The sequence below is a fragment of the Aedes aegypti genome, chromosome 3 (genome assembly GCF_002204515.2).
Source record: "Aedes aegypti strain LVP_AGWG chromosome 3, AaegL5.0 Primary Assembly, whole genome shotgun sequence".
Classification (NCBI taxonomy): domain Eukaryota; kingdom Metazoa; phylum Arthropoda; class Insecta; order Diptera; family Culicidae; genus Aedes; species Aedes aegypti.
The window spans coordinates 388,858,704-388,875,925 of record NC_035109.1 but is presented as its reverse complement, the minus strand read 5'-3'; the positions used below and the strand labels follow the sequence as shown (position 1 = coordinate 388,875,925).

The 17,222-nt window shown below is 36.9% G+C and overlaps 1 protein-coding gene and 1 long non-coding RNA gene across 9 annotated transcripts in view; one reads left to right on the top strand and one right to left on the bottom strand.

Annotated features, from left to right (window-relative positions):
* Positions 1-6,666: 6,666 nt before the first annotated feature.
* On the bottom strand, positions 6,667-7,674 carry LOC110679409. Its single transcript, XR_002502464.1, has 3 exons — positions 7,470-7,674; positions 7,232-7,402; positions 6,667-7,165 (listed from the first exon to the last, which is right to left on the bottom strand). It is a non-coding gene; the product is annotated as an uncharacterized LOC110679409 (long non-coding RNA).
* Positions 7,675-12,187: 4,513 nt separating this feature from the next.
* LOC5563687 (sarcolemmal membrane-associated protein) overlaps positions 12,188-17,222 on the top strand; it is a 55,311-nt gene continuing 50,276 nt past the window's right edge. The window contains exons 1-2 of one of the 8 annotated variants that reach the window (XM_021853918.1): positions 12,188-12,297; positions 12,954-13,424. The gene's annotated coding sequence lies outside the window, so the exon portion shown is untranslated. Of the gene's footprint in view, positions 12,805-12,953; positions 13,425-17,222 lie in introns of all 8 variants that reach the window. The other 7 variants (XM_021853916.1, XM_021853915.1, XM_021853911.1 and 4 more) reach the window with 7 other exon arrangements.

The window sequence follows — 17,222 nt, the reverse complement described above, 5'->3', positions numbered from 1 at the left end:
ACTTTTAAACGATCGATTCAAATATTGGGTAGGTGGTCAATCGACCACCCGCAGCGCTCGCGTCGTTTTTGTTCGTGTTTGACGTTTACACACTACCGCCACCTGTTGGTCCATCGGCCAACTACAGTGTTTTTAGCATTGGGCGTACATGTTTTCGCGACTATGATTTTGATCGAGATTTGTTCTAAGTGTTACGTCTGTTTCTCTGTGGTATGGGTGGTTAAAGGGGTTATTCACAAATTTCATAACACTGAAAATTACCATTTTTGACACCCACCCACCCCCTCGTAACGCTTTTTGTATGAATATTCTATAAATTTTGTAGGAGTTGTAATATTTCAAGACACCCACCCACCCCATCCAGCGTTATGAAATTTGTGAATGGGCCCACACGCAGCGAACTGGGCTATCGAATTTCATACATTTTGCCTTATGAACGGTGGAACGAATATTGCAATACGAACGCTTTATGTATCGTTTTAGCATCACTCCTTATCAAGGCGTCGATAGGCGCGTGGTGTACGCTCGGGCCTATCGATCGCAAGGTTCTTGGTTCGATTCCAGGTTGCCGCGAAAACGTTTTTTGTTTTCAAATTCTGGTTTCATAAGGCAAATTTATGAATGTCAATCCGATTTCTTGTGGTGAATTTTCATAAGGGGTTCAATATAGATATTTTCTCATACATACATTTTGAAAATACAATACGATTATTCTTGTATTGTCTTGATTAGCAATTCATGTACTGTTGTACAATTTAAAAACAATTCAACGAACTGTATTTCAATTAGTGGTGAAAAGTATAGAATTCAGAGGCGCGTCCACGGTCACAACCATGGGTAGGACAAACCTTGGCAAATATTGTTGCACAGTGAAGCAAGGAGAAATTTTAACCCTGGACTGGAAATTGAAAGTTACTATACTTGAGAGGCTCAAACACAAAGAGTGTAAGTGACGTTTTTGTAGGTTTATTAGTTGGGTTGAAGAAATTATACTGTTTCCAAGCGTTCTAACGATGTTTCCATCATAATTCTTAGAATACTTACTATGTTTTTTACAAAGAAACCCTAATAAAAGCAAGGAGATATGAGTTTGATTCTTCTTAGTATCAGAGCAGGCATATGTCTACGATCAAATACTTTTTTTAGAATTCCTAGTAACATTACGACAGTATTACTGTATGTGTTTTCGCATGATTTTCTCTAGGAATTTCATCAGAAATTTAGGTATATGCTCAAATTTTAAGATATTACTCCGGAAATTTCTTTAGGAATTTATTTAATGAATATTTTGCAATGAATGTCTCCACGAGTTTTCCTGGGGAATTTCTCAAAAAAAAAATACCTCAAGAATTCAACATGGGTTTTCCCAAGGAGAACCCAGAAGTGGAAATTCTCCAAAGATTATTTCAGAAATCTTCTGAATTCCACCAAAATTTCTTTGATAAATTTTCAAAGAGAGTCCTCCCGCATAATTATGAACCATTTCAGTACAGTTTCCCGAACGGTCCAAAACCATTTGCAACAATATCTGAATGATTTAGGTTACTTTGAGAAAAAACAATATACCCACCATTCGGGAAACGTTTTTAACTATTTGAAAAACGGTAAATAGAAAAATCACAATGTGGGGAATAGGCGGTTAAGTTATGTAACCATTTAAAAATGTCGATTTTCTCGAACACATTTTTTTGTTCACAGTTTGTCAAACAGTCGATATACTATCCATTCTTCATCCAGTTTACTGTAAAGCAAACTGTTTTGAAATAGTAGACCTATATAAATTTAAACCGAAATAAATACTGTATGTGTAATAAACTTTTTATGGTTTGGTGTGGTATTTTTTCCGTATGATATACTGTTCTGTTTGTTTCTTTTTTGAAATAAATCAACGAAAACAATTTTGAAAATGTAAAATTTTGGTGTACTAATGATACCACCTGTTTTAATATATATAATACATGAATCAGTCGAATTGATAAAAAAAACACGAGGGTTTATTCACAAATTTCATAACGCTAAAAATGGTCATTTTTGACACCCATTTTTCACATTCCAAATTTTGTATGAGCTGTAACAACCAACCAACCCCACTTCAGCGTTATGAAATTTGTGAATGAGCCCCGTCATTTGCACACTAGTTTTTGAACTTCGGTCCATATTATTCCCCGGAAGAATGTGTTAGACGACACTTTTGCGAAGATTTTGGTTAATCTGAATTGGTGCTGGAATGCTTCCAAATACTTGTTGTCTTCTATCTACGTTACCAAACAGGTCCTACAGGAGAATGGATAATAATTAATAAAAGTCAATATCCAGTTACAAAAACTTACCAACTAAACAACATTTTGTGCACGGTAAACGATATTAACGGTTCCAATCCTGTAGGACGTTTTTAATCAGCGACGGGACGGATCCTGCGTGAAGTTTTCAGTGTGATGAACAGAATTTCCGGCTAAAACTGCTGCTTTTTTAGAAAACTCCAAGGATTTTGTATTGCGTATACGAAGATGCTTTGATTTTTTAACTTATTTTTGAGATACACACCTCAATTCTTGAGTAAAACCTTTTATTTTGAACTTTTGCAATCGATTCAGATTTTTTACTTTTTTTTATTACAAAAGCAAAACCAACATGACACGCTTAAAAAACACACACTGTGGATATAAAACTTTTACTTCACTTTAAAGATTTTTAATAATTTAAATGCACAAAACCTACAACATATTTTAAATGTTGGATTTTTTTTAATTTTTCAGTACAAAAAGGTGGTGCAAAAAATGCCATGATGCATGTTTGTTTTTTTAAACCTGGAAACAGCGTAAATTAATTCAAACAGCCACTCTGTAATTTTTTAAGCGTGCGCTGCAATCTTCACCGTTTGCCAAACTGAGATGTTTAGTATCATATTGTGAAATGTGCATGTGTTCTAAAAACCGTTTTCGAGATGGTGATGACACGTTTCCACCATATCGCACAAGCCTTCATTGTTTAACAATATCACCACTCCGTAAGAAATTATCACAATTTAGTATAGATTACTCAAACATTATTTTATAGTCTGAGACTTTTGATTGCGTATAGTTGAACACAAAAACAACTGTTTGTGATACATTAACTTTTTCAGAAACAAGAGGTTTACTGTTTCTAATGTAAGACAAGTTGTTTTTTCCTATGCGGGGCTGACTTCTTCAAGATTTTATCCGTCGATTTTCCCGGGAAATTCTCGAATATTCCCGGTCATAACATCTTCTAAAATTCAATCAAAAACGTTACCAGAAATTTTTAGGGATTTCGTTTAATAATGTTTTTCAAGATTTCTATAGGATTTCAACTAGGGATTTCTCTAGAGATACCTTAAGCACTTGCTCCAGAGATTCCATCTAAGATTTCAACAGAAATTCCTCCAGTAATTTCAGGCGAAATTAACAAGTAGAGGCTGGTTTGCTGATGACAAGAAAAGTAATCGCTTATTTCGATGCGTGGAAAATTTGCTTTTAAATATGTTCATGAAAATCACATTTCTTTGATCGCTGAACGCAGTTTCATTTTCATTTCAAATAGGGTTCTCTAAAGAAAATTTCTGGACCCTTTCAGTCCAAGAATCTCTCGGTTACATTTCTTTAGTGAAACAGCATACTAAGCTTCAGTCTTTAAGTTTTTTTTTCTCCAGGAATTCTACCAGGAATATCTCCAGGGGAATGCCTAGGATTTTTTTAAGTTAATCCTAGAGTAAACTCTGGTAAAACTGGGGTAAGTTTTAAAGTCATTCTTAATGAACAAGGTTCATATATTAAATTATATATTGGGAAAATTGCTGTAGTATAAACTGGTGGAAAAGCTACCACAAATTTTTGAAGATTGCATGGATTTTTTTGAGAAACTTCTTAATAAATGCTTGGTAAAACTGGTAATTTGAAGAACCTGTCAAGGAATTTTCGATTTGTGAAAGAAAACGTGGATGAATTTTTGAAGGAATCTACATGAAATTTAAAATATGCTATAAATATAAAGCTATTGTTTCCAAACACTCAGGACAATACCTTTATGAATTTCCTCGAAAACAATTGGGTCCTAAAGCCCTGTCCCAATTTTAGTGCCAAACCCTTAAGTTTAGGCCAAAAACACATGTTTACTCAATTTTCTAATGTTTTCCGTTAATTTAAGCCCAAAAACATTTTTATTAGATTTTGTCACATCCTTTGGCTTAAACTCAAATTTTGGGTGTATTTTGTTTTCCGTGTCCCTTACGAAATGTCAGATAGGAACAACCCCAGTGGTCGAACTAAAACCCCTGTGGTGTTTTTGTCGACTAAGCGAACGTCAAACATGATCAAAAGTGTCAAGGTTCATTTATGGACCAAATTTTTAAATTAAAGTTTAAACATGATAAAGCCATTATTTGAGCGGGAAAAATTGCTAAAGTAATTACAGTAACATGCTTTTTCGTGTTATTAAATAAAAACAAGATTTCATTAAAAATTTTAGGACCCAATTCTGTACAATCTTTGTAAGATCTGCTAGAGTAACAACTAACGAATTCGGTTGAAAGATTTGTGAAAAAATGTATGGAGGAAATTCAAAAATAGTTTTGGAAAAAAATCCAAGTGATACCTGTTGAAACACGATATACACATGCAAAAATGGTCAATTGGCAAAGAAAGCTCACAGTTAATAACTGTGGAAGTGCTCAGAAGAACACTAATCTGAGAAGCAGGCTTTGTCCCAGTTGGGACGTAACGCCAGAAAGAAGAAGACCTGAGGAAATTACTAGAGATGGTAGCTTTGGAATTCTAATAGATTTCCTTGATCAAATTTTAGAGAAATTCTTTTTAGCATCCTTTGAAAAATCGCTGAAAATTTTTTTGGGAGAAAGAGAGAAATTTTAAAAGTATTTCTGAAGAGATCCATGTAGGAAACCTGAAAGTATACCAAATAAAATCACTATGATAATTCTGAAGCTCTTCTTCGAGGAATATAAGACGCAATTCTTGAAGAGCATGTCGAATCCGTTATACTGCCACTCTACGCATGTTTTTCTCGTGCTCCATAAGGTTTACATAGAACATGGGACAAGTAGGAGTAGAAGGGCAGTATAGTCTCCGAAGGTTTTTTGGAGCCTGTACAATTTTGCATCAGGCTTTAATCAAAATAAAGGAAAAAAAGACTTTAGAGAACACTTTGGATAAAATGGATACATTCGAAACCCTACATTAAAAATACAGACTTTTTAGAGACTTTTATGAGAATCCTTTAAATTCATATCTTTTATAAATCAACTTTGTTTAATAAAACGAAATATGCCAAACAACTTGCCTCTACAACCAGTGAGGATTCCAATTTGCTCATCTAATTCATCTAATCTAACAGCGAAAATCATGAGAATTTGTGAATATTTTGTTTTTTTTGCACTGAAAGTGACCTAGCTAAACGAAAAACTTTTCAGGATATGTTTCAAACATGTTTCATCGCTCAGAAACTCCATCAAATACTTTATTTTATTATACGTCTTTGATCGAGTTTTATGTATATTGAACATATGATGAATAGTTCATGTTATTTTTCAATCGATCTTGTTTTATTTTTTTGTTGAATCGTGGGTAGGACAATCCTTTGACTGTCCTACTCAGGTATTTTTGTGCGTAGTACATGTCCTACCTGTCCTACCCACTTCCCGCGCCACTGATAGAATTTATATTTTGTATGGATTGTCCCCCAACTTACCGGATATCCATGCCAACAGTAGCAAAATAATTTTAAAACCTATAGAAGTAAAGATATTTATCATGGTTGCATTCGTCGTCACAGCTTATGTCAAGTGACTTTTATAAAACTACTCATTATTACTCTTTGAATATTTTTCACCCAACTTTTCTTGCTTTCTGAACTTGTTTCGTTTAGTTCTTTCAGCCAAGCTACACAGAAAAAAGCAACAGTTGTTTTACGCGAAAATAGGAATTTGACCAAAATTGTAAGGTATAAAACCAATGAAAAACAATACAGTGTTCTGTTACAATATATTGTAATGTTTTTGAATTGTATACCCGCATAAACTGGAACCATATCAGTACATTTACCCGAACTATCCAAACCACTCACAACAATATCTAAACAGTACCGTATAACACCCAAAGCAACAATAAACGAACAATACCGCGAACTGTTTTTACAATCTGGGAAACAGTAAATGGACAAATAACAATGTGGGGAATAGGCGGTTAAGTTATGTAACCATATAAAAATGGCGATTTTCTCGAACAAATTTTTTCGGAGACTGTTTGTCAAACTGTGCCTATATTGTACATTTTTTGCCAAATCAATTGTAAGGCAAACAGTTTACAAACTATTTAACCATAACATTCTATTGAAAAGGAGTAATGTATGTATAATTATTCGTTTATGGTGATTTGTGGTATTTAAACCAAATACTGGACTGTTATGATACATTTATACCATTAGAGGAATTGCGATAAAATATTGTAGAGGATATAATGAAACAAGTAAATGTGTAGAAACAAACTCACTTCAAATTTAACAAATCTGTACATTTTATTCAACAAATATTCATGATGTTCGAGGATGTATAAAATGTAACTGATTTAAGTTTGAAGAAAATTAAGACTACACATAGTACCTGTTTCCTTGCGTGTTAAAAAAAAATGGCGAACACACTTTTATTTAGATTGTTTATTATTGATTGATTTTAAAGTTCACTCCACTCTCTTTTGTCTATATGGAATAAATTTTTACATCATATTGTCTGTGTGCCGAGTTAGTATGACTAGTATTTTCGGCAGTTTTGTTCTTTCCGTCACAGGAGGTTTTTTGTAAGCTATTGGGCTAAAAACTTGCATCGATACTATTAGCATCTTACTGATGAATTTCGGAAGATTTTGTCGACAAAACCCCCTGTGACGAAGAGCACAAAACGACCATGAAAATCGATTCTAACTGGTTCCCCGAACCAGTAGTTTCTCTGTGCGGTAGCTTCATGCCGTTCTGGCACAATATAAAACACTTCCTGTAAGGATCCATCCTGCTGCTGAAGATCTAATGATACGCTCTGGTTGCGGAGACCGGAACGTGTCGCGTATCGGCTTGAAGGAGGTTGCCACGGAGGTGTTGTCGGTTCACATCTGCCTTTTCCTCAGCGCCAGCATTGCGAATCCTTTGGGGGGGGTGGTGAGAGAAGAAATTTAGTCCCGTTGTAGGCCGATTTGAAACGGTTACTTACCAGCTGCAGTTCTGGATCCGGTACCGGATAATAATATAGATTTTGTAGCACAAAACAAGCAGAAATCAGAGTCTATATACATATAAACGCTAGCAGAAACCGGAGATGAAAATTTTGTGGCACCGCAAGGATATTTTGTTTTTGTTTTTGGCACACAGGCATAGGAACACGCTAAAAAAAACACCACGCAGGTGTAGTTTGAAATTTCGAAAAAAAAAGTTTTTTTTCTTCTACTCACCTTTACTGGAAAAGTTGAACAACACAATTTTGTTGTTTATTACACATGTATTTCTTTGGGATGTGCAAAAAAAAATTGTTCATGTTTTGTGCACTTGCGTGGTAGAGTCACGTAAAGTTATTTGGATAAATTAAATATTTCATTACTGTCCGACTTTAACACTACTAATTGGTTTTTTGTGAGCGTGTATAATAAAGGCTGCTCGCACAAACCAACCGTTTGCTGTAATGTATTAACACAGACAAACAGACGTCACACTCTCATCGCTGTCCATCGACCAACTTTTAAACGATCGATTCAAATATTGGGTAGGTGGTCAATCGACCACCCGCAGCGCTCGCGTCGTTTTTGTTCGTGTTTGACGTTTACACACTACCGCCACCTGTTGGTCCATCGGCCAACTACAGTGTTTTTAGCATTGGGCGTACATGTTTTCGCGACTATGATTTTGATCGAGATTTGTTCTAAGTGTTACGTCTGTTTCTCTGTGGTATTAATTTGGTAATATATGGTAGAAACGCAAATCATTCGGCAAATGGTGGCCTTATAGCTCCACTGTTTCTTACGAGTCTCAACCCCTATATAATTTTACCGTTTCCAGCCATTTTGAAATGATGTTACTATTTGATATGGTTTACTCAAACCATTTTTAATAATCTAATGCTTTAAATTTAATATTGTCCAACATGAAAGCTACTGTTTGTGAAACATTAACCTTTACAGCTATAAGAAAATTATTGTTTGCAATGTATGGCAAACTGTGTTTTTCTATGCGGGTATTCAAATAAGAATAATGTTGCTTCGATATACAATTACAATACGCTGTATTGTATCCAATACGTTATATTATACTTAAATTATTATTGTTTTATGGCTATATCGGTCATGCGACTCAAAGGTAAAGGGAGTCTATAGAAGCAAATGATGGAAACGAATAGGTGCATAGGCGTCGCAAGGGAGCGACAAGATTGAAATTTAATTAGGTGGTGAAAATTGAGCAAGCCATTTTAAAGTCAGTAAGCATCGAAGCGTCCTGTATTTTGCCTAGCTTCTCTACTGGAAAAGGGTTGGCTCAAAGCTTTGGGTTTATTCACAAATTTCATAACGCCAAAAATAGACATTTTCTACTCCTACCTACCCTCTCGTAACGCATTTTCTATGAGTATTCTTTCGAATTTTGTATGAACTGTAACATCTTAGGCACACCCACCCATTCTCTTCAGCGTTATGGAATTTGAGCTTTGCTACCAACACCAATTTTAATTATTTAAGCGTGTAGTATTTCCAAAGTTCTCCGTGTACCCTGAGTATGGTGCATAAACTAAAATTCTAGCGTAACATTTGAAAAGGGCCTAACTGCAAAATGTAAACAAACTTGATTATTCATTATTCGTATCATTTTTTACGTAAATTACTCCTACATACTCTTACGGTCATGCAAAATGCATTATTAATGGTAATTTCATTCAAATTTAAAAGGGCCTATCTGAAAATGATAAAACTAAGAGGGCCTAACTGGTCATAAAAGGGCCTAACTGAAAATTTCCATCAAAATCAAATTGGCCCTTCCGTGCATTTTTAATTTTCCTCCATATTTTTCAATATTTAGCCATTGTATAGTGTTTTTCTCACATAATGGAACCTGGTGAAATATTTGAAAAGGGTCTATCAGCATAACGTAAAAATTGAGAAATGCTCGATTGAAGATTCTGTAACATATTGATTGTTACTATTTTAAACAAATTGCTATCTAATAGTTTTAAACTTTTGTTCGACACTCATAGTCTATTACTGGGCCACGTAACGTTTTAAATCTAACATAACATAACAACTAGTAAAAAATGTTGAATTCAAACATCATCGGCAGATAGGCCCTTTTACGAGTCTTCAAACCAGTTAGGCCCTTTCAATTAGGCCCTTTAATTGAACATGGTTTCAGTTAGGCCCCTCCAGTTAGGCCCTTTTATTTAACATAGTTCCAGTTAGGCCCTTTTGGAATTTGTTAATTTTATTGATTTAGTTTTAGAACAAAATCAATCGATTATGTGAGAAAATCAACATTGAATATTGAAAATTCTTTATTGAAGATTCAGTACTATATTGATTATTCATATTTCAAACCCTTCCTCCTATTTACTAGTTTTATACTTGTGTTCAACACTCATAATAGTCTACTAGGTGGCCCATAACGTTTTAAATCTTAAATAACAAAACAACTCGTGAAAATGGTTGAATTCAAACATCATCGGCAGATAGGCCCTTTTACGAGTCTGCAAACCAGTTAGGCCCTTTCAGTTAGGCCCTTTGATTGAACATGGTTTCAGTTAGGCCCCTCCAGTTAGGCCCTTTTATTAAACTTAGTTCCAGTTAGGCCCTTTTGGAATTTGTTAATTTTATTGATTATTGAAGTGATTTTCAAAGTTTTAGATCAAAATCAATCGATTAGGTATGTGAGAAAATCAACTTTGAATATTAAAAATTCTTTATTGAAGATTTAGTATTATATTGATTCCTATTTCGAGCCCATTCTCTTTTTTACTAGTTTTATCATAATCTTAATGCGAAGTTAGTTGAAAAACTGATTTTTTATCCTGAAAAAAAAAATCAATTACATCAAAAATTTTGAATAATTTTTATTTGTTAATTTTTATTTGTTGCCTCTAGTTGTGGATCGAGTTCGAAAAGTCGCGATTTTCACAAAAACAAATTCGTTTGTTTTTGTAACAGCCCTGCAAGAATTCTTCTTATACTTCTTCTTGACATTACGTCCTCACTGGGACAGAGCCTGCTTCTAAGCTTTGTGTTCAATGAGTACTTCCTCAGTTATAAACTGAGAGCTTTTTTTTGACAAGTTGCCATTTTCGCATTCGTATATCGTGTGACAAGTACGAAGGTACTCTATATTCAGGAAAGTAAAGTAAATTTCCATTACGAAAAAACCTGGACCGACCGGGAATGGAACTCAGATACCTTCAGAATGGCTTTGCATTGTAGCCGCGGGCTTAAACTGCTCGGCTAAGGAAGGCCCTCAAGTATAAAACAAGTAAAAAAGTGAATGGGTTTGAAATAGATATAATCAATAAGGTACTGAACCTTCAATCGAGAATATCCAACATTTAGCTATTACATTGTTTTTCTCTCGCTTTATTTTATTTAAAAACTATGAAAATCTCTTCAATAAGCAATAAAATCAACAAATTTCAAAAGGGCCTAACTGGAACTATGTTTAATAAAAGGGCCTAACTGGAGGGGCCCAACTGAAACCATGCCCAATCGAAGGGCCTAACTGAAAGGGCCTAACTGGTTTGAAGATTCATTGAAGGGCCTAACTGCTGATGATATTTGAATGCAACCATTTTCACGAGTCGTTATGCTATTTGAGATTACTAACGTTCTGGGCCACGTAATAAACTATAATGAGTGTCTAACACAAGTATAAAACTAGTAAAAAAAAGTAAATGGGTTTGAAATATCAATAATCAATATGTTGCTGATTTTGTATAGAATAGTTTCCAATATGTAGCTTGTATGATATTGTGTTGTTTTCTCACATAATCATTAAATGTTGTCGAAGAATTATGCAAATCACTTCAATAATCAATAAAATTAGCAAATTCAAAAAGGGCCCAACTGGTTTGAAAATTCGTAAAAGGGCCTATCTGCGGATGATGTTTGAATTGAACTATTTTTACAAGTTGTTGTGCTATTTCAAATTCAAATCGTTGTGAGCCACGTAATAGACCATTATAAGTGTCGAACACAAGGGGTTATCCGAATATGACGTCCATCAATTGGGGCCTCCTGCAATGGGGGGATGTACGAAAATGTGACAGTGTATGGATTGGGTATTAGAAAAAGCGTGACAGAGGGGGTAGAAGGGTTCTAGAAATCCCGAAAAACGATGGACGTGATTTTTGGATCTTCCCCAAGTATGAAACTAGTAAAAAGCGAATGGGTTTGAAATAGGAATAATCAATATGGTACTGAATCTTCAACCGAAAATTTCCAATATTTAGCTATTATATAGTGTTTTTTCACATAATCGCTAAATTTTGTTCAAGATTTATGCAAACCAATTCAAAAATCAATAAAATTAGCAAATTATAAAAGGGCCTAACTGAAACCATGTTCAATCAAAGGGCCTAACTGAAAGGGCCTAACTGGTTTGAAGATTCATAAAAGGGCCTATCTGCCGATGATGTTTGAATTCAACAATTTTTATGAGTTGTTGTGTTATTTGAGATTAGAAACATAATGGGCCACGCAACAGACTTTAATGGGTGTCGAACACAGGTATGAAACTAGTAAAATTGCGAATGGGTTTAAAATAGGAATTATAAATATGGTACGGAATCTTCAATTGAGAATTTCTCAATGTTTACGTTTTGTAGATAGGCCCTTTTCAAATGTTACGCTAGAATTAAATTAAAATTTAAACCCACTGGGACAACAATGTCTGACAGTTCCCAGCTGAAAGAACTGCTGTCAAATAAAAATCGAAAGCAAAAAATTTCCACCACCACCATCAGAGAAGAAAAAATCCGTCTTTCTTGGGGTTCATTCAAATATTACGTAACGCAAAATTTGCCATTTTCAGACCCCCTCCCTCCCCCACGTAACAGCTTGTGTATGGAAAGTTTCAAATTTTTGTATGGACCGTAACACTATGTAAGACCCCCTCCCTCCCCCTGTTGCGTTACGTAATATTTGAACAATCCCTTGCGTGTAAAATTTGTAAAACAAACCGCGTACGTGAACGTGAGTGAATATTCGATCCAAGTAGATCGCTTTGGATGCAGTTGTGTGGCGACCAGCAAAGTGCATAAAAGTATATTAGTGGAATCAGCTTTTCCGAGTGCCGTTCATAATCTGTTCCTCTTCTGCGTGATAGAAGAAGTTATTGTCTTTTTGTTTTCGATCCGACTCCGACTTTATTCCGAGTTCAAGCCCCCATCCCGAAGCTGAGGGCACCATTATCGTAGTAGGCAGTGGCAAGCGGAAGAAAAAGTGAAAATTCTGTGCTCTTGGGTTTGTAACAAGTGGATTTTTGCTTGGTAGTTCACAAAAGAAGTTTGAAGGACGAGGGAGTCTGAAGTGGATTAGTTTTTTGATGGCTGAATTCAGGAGCGGAATATATTTTCTGCTGTCGTAATCGATCGAGTTCAACTTTAGTGAAATTCGTTCCTTTCGCGGTGGGAAGAAGAAACTGTGCGTAATATTTTCTGTACTAATTTTGGTTCTCGACGATTGCGAAACCAAAAAAAGCATCTGGGAGCTGTCTGTCAAAGCAGGAGAAAGGGGAAAACGCTGCAGCCAAATGGTGGAAACGTCTCAGGTGGAAACAATTGCGAATTTGACAGAAAAGGAAAAATTCTACGCCCTGGGGCATTGAACGCAAAGAAGGGAAAATTTTCATTCCCATTCCGGGATGGGGAAAATGGATGGGAAGTGTTGATTGCATATTTTCTTATTTTTCGATCCTAGTAGGTGACGACCACGAGCGGTTTCCAAGGTGTGAATGAAGTGAAATTTGTGCATATCGAAGAAAGAAGAGAAGTCTGTCAGACGAGTGAAAAGTGTTTTATTCTGTGCGAAAATTGGTGGTAGGAAGAAAATCATTCTAGCGACGGAGGAATCCGATTGATAAGTGCATCTTTCCGAAGTGCTGTACTATGATGAATTACGAAATTGCTCGTTTGTGAATTTGAGCTGCTTGAGGCGCTTGGATGAGTAGGAAAAAAATATTGCCTTGACGACGACGACGAATCCGTCGCCTACTGTTTTGGATGTCCGCCTTTTGCTTCTGTCATCATTGGATGTAAACACCGGGAGAAGAGAGTTTGGCACCGTGAAGGAAACGGATTACCAGTGTGTGGAAGGAAGTGTCGGAAGCCAAGTCGGACCAGAAGCAATCCCCACAGCCCCCACCACCGATCACAGCACTGATCAGTTCAGGTTAGTGTCAGGAAATTTACTTTTTTGAGGGGACAAAATCGTTCTTCATGTAGTTTAAGAACTAGGTATAGGTAATTTACAAAGATACTCTGGATCTAAGAAACATAAAGGTAAGAAGAAATCGAGTGTAAATGGCATTTTTTCGGTGAATCAGATAAACAGCGAAATCAGAAGAAAGTTCGCGAACGTTAACATCTTTGGCGTCAAGATCAAGCTTCAGTTTGATACAGCATCTGACATCACCCTCATTTCAAGATAAACCTGGGAGCAGGGATGGGAAAAGTACTGTAGCAAACATTTACCGCCTCTACATTTACATGTTTCTACACGACCATCAAAATCCAAAGCAAACCATGACCGTTCAAAACAAAAAATGTCACGGCTCTTTAAAACTGTAATCTTCTTTTACCCAACGTTTTTCAAACCCGAATGCGAAATGACTCGAGCACAGTGGTGACACGATTTTTGCGGTTTTCGGGGTTTTGCATTTTGCCTCGATAAAGGCAGCATGAAATTGAACTTGTTAATATGTATCGCAACGGAATGATTGTTCGCTTGCTGTTAGAGCTAATAGATTTCAATTAGTTGAAAACACAAGCGAAATATTAGCGATTGAATTGTTTAACTTTTTTTTTCAACCATTCACCTCGAAATAGCAGCTCAAAAACGGTCATAGTTGAGAAACAAAAACAGTCAAGCAGTGTGTAAACCGTTGGCAGCGCAACACCTGATGGTATTGATGCTGCTGCTGCTTTGTGTTTTGGTTGACTGGCAGAATCGATGAATTGTGGCAAATTGTGATCACAGCACAGTTCCCAAGCCTGCCTGGGAGAAACTTGGATCACCGTATTTGAAACCAACAACAAGCGAAGCAGCCTTCCTTAGCCGAGTGGTTAGAGTCCGCGGCTACAAAGCAAAGCCATGCTGAAGGTGTCTGGGTTCAATTCCCGGTCGTGTCAGGATCTTTCCGTAATGGAAATTTCCTTGACTTCCCTGGGGATAGAGTTTCATCGTGCCTGCCACACGATATACAAATGCAAAAAATGGCAACTTTGACAAAGAAAGCTTCAGTTAATAACTGTGGAAGTGCTCATAAGAACACTAAGCTGAGAAGCAGGCTCTGTCCCAGTGAGGACGTTAATGCCAAGAAGTAGAAGAAGAAGACGAACAAGCGAAGCAAAAATAGCGTCGAGGAAGCTTTTGAATCTAGCAAGAGAGCTTACCTGTTCCATCAAGTTTAGAGACATCATCAAAGACGGCACCTGCTTCGTGACAAACCATCCTAATCTCAATTTGTTCGGCCTAGACAGGATTGAACTTTTGAACTATAGTCTCTCTTTCTCAGCAATCTGTAGATAAGTACAAGTTACGCAGTCACCGATACAGTACTACAAAGAAGCCTTTCCGAATGTGTTCAAGGATACCCTCGGATTGTAAGGAAACGAGAGTGAAGCTGTGCCACAAACAAGATGCACGTCTCGTGTACAAGCCAAAACGTCCAGTTTCGTTCACATCCATTGCCGAATTGCATCGTCTGGAGCAAACGGAAATCATCACACCCGTAGAAAGGCACGCATCTGTGCCGACTATTCCACCGGTTTCCATCCTCGAGAAGAGAAATTCAGCGTTCTCCAAAGAGAAATCAATTATCTGGGCCACATTTTTTTATGGAAATGGACTACTATCGAATCCATCGAAGATTGAACCCAACCGACATTACCAGTTTGCGGTCATTCCTGGGTGATGGTAATTATTTTTCAAAATTTGTGATAAAAATACACCAACTATGACGTCCTCTCGATGCGTTACTGAAGAAGGATTTTCAATTTGTTTGGTCCTCAGCGTGCCTACATTTGTTCAAGGAAATCAAGGAAATCGCTCATGCTTTTCGAACGCTGAAGCAAGCTGAAGCCGGTTACAGCCAATTTGAAAAGGAAGGCCTAGCGTCTGCATACCACAAACCGTTTGCAACGATGAGCGCTGATTCTGATGCTAAGATTTCGAAATTGAATATGGTTCAACTACACAGTTTGGCTATGAAGATGTGCTGTCGACGTTGATCAACAATCACACGAAACCTGACGAGGATTTTTTTTTTCTTCCAGTTGAACAGAAAGAAGACATTGAAGTTCCGTTAGACGAGGCTGCTGGAATACTGCCAATAACTTTCAACATGATTCGTAAAGAAACAATCAAGTGTTCGGTTCTACAATAAGTGGATCGCTAAAATCAGCAAGGATGGCCATCAAAAGCAAACAGTGTCGAAAATGAGCAAGTTCGTCAATTCTTTCCGTAACGTGAAACCTCGACTGCTGTGAAAGGATGTGTCATGATGGCCGATTGTTTGGTAGTACCTACCGTACAATTTCGTACCCGTATATTAAAACAGTTGCTTCGTGGTCATTTCTGAATTGAGAGAATGAAAACCATCGCACGAAGTCATGACAACTATTGAAACCCTCGTTAGAGAATGCAAGAATTGTGCCTCCCATTCGAAAACGCCAAGGAAGGTTGCGCTGCAATCATGGCCTCAAACCGCTAATCCATGGGAGCGCATTCATATTGATTTTACAGGACCTTTCTTCAATCAATATTTTCTGGTTGTCGTCGATGCACATTCCAAATGGCTAGAGGTTCAGATCGTCCAATCGCCAACTATAACAAGTGTTACTAAGTTTCCGGACGAATTGTTTTCCCGTTTTGGAGTTCCTCAACAACATCATCGTGTCATCCACAATCCAACGGCCAGGCGGAGAGGTTTGTCGAAATGCGTACAACTCCCAGTCTACTTCAACCAAACCAACGCATATCCACCGTCGTGAACCAGCAGCAGAACGATCAATTCAACAAAAAGCGTGGAGTTGTACCCTGTTCGTTTAAACTCGGAGATAAAATCTATGCCAAGGTTTATTCTTCCAACAAATGGACTTGATTAGCAGGGGTTGTGATTGAGGCGTTTGGATACCTGAACTACAACGTGTTGCTAGAAAACCAGCATGGTAGACAAAAGCTCATACTACCCCATGCAAACCAGTTGAAGCAGCGTGAAATAAGTAGCAGCCTTTCGGATTTCAACCGATCACTATTAAGTATCCTGGTTAACATGTTTGGCCTACAATCAAAACCTATTCCCGTTCAAGATGTTTCTCCGATTGAAACAGTTGAAAATCAGGAAATATCAGACACTTCTGATGTACGTTTGCAAGCTACCAACGAAGATACGTCAACTGATCATGGACCTGAAGCTAATTAACATGAATCATAAACATAATTCCAGAGGTACGAATCCGTCCAAAGCGAACAATTAGAATGCTGTCAAGATTCGAACCATACTGGGTGTTCCGGAAATAAGAAGGGTGAGATGTTATCACAAGCAATCCAGTGGTAGCCAGAGTTGCTCGCTGTCGCTATCAATGCTTAAAATTTGCTGATTTGTACAGGCCAACCGCGATACAAATCGAATCATTCCATATCACATCAACATCATGCTGTCTACTCCATCACCAATGTATTGATGGCGATAGACTATCACTGATAGGTTAAGTTTACCTTCAAATTAAGTAATTAAAATAGCAATTTATCAGTACGATATTTTTGATAGTACTGTCAATGGACTGAAACTGTATGTTGGTTGATCACTGAAAAATATTAATAGCTTGGATAATTACCACGTGATCTAGAGTGCGATGTCGCATCACTGCTGTTGGTTGCTAAATTAAAGTGATATTGATAGCTCGGAACCAGGGCTGTTGAATGTCATGAATTTCACGTGACTTTGACATTTGAATATTGCCAATA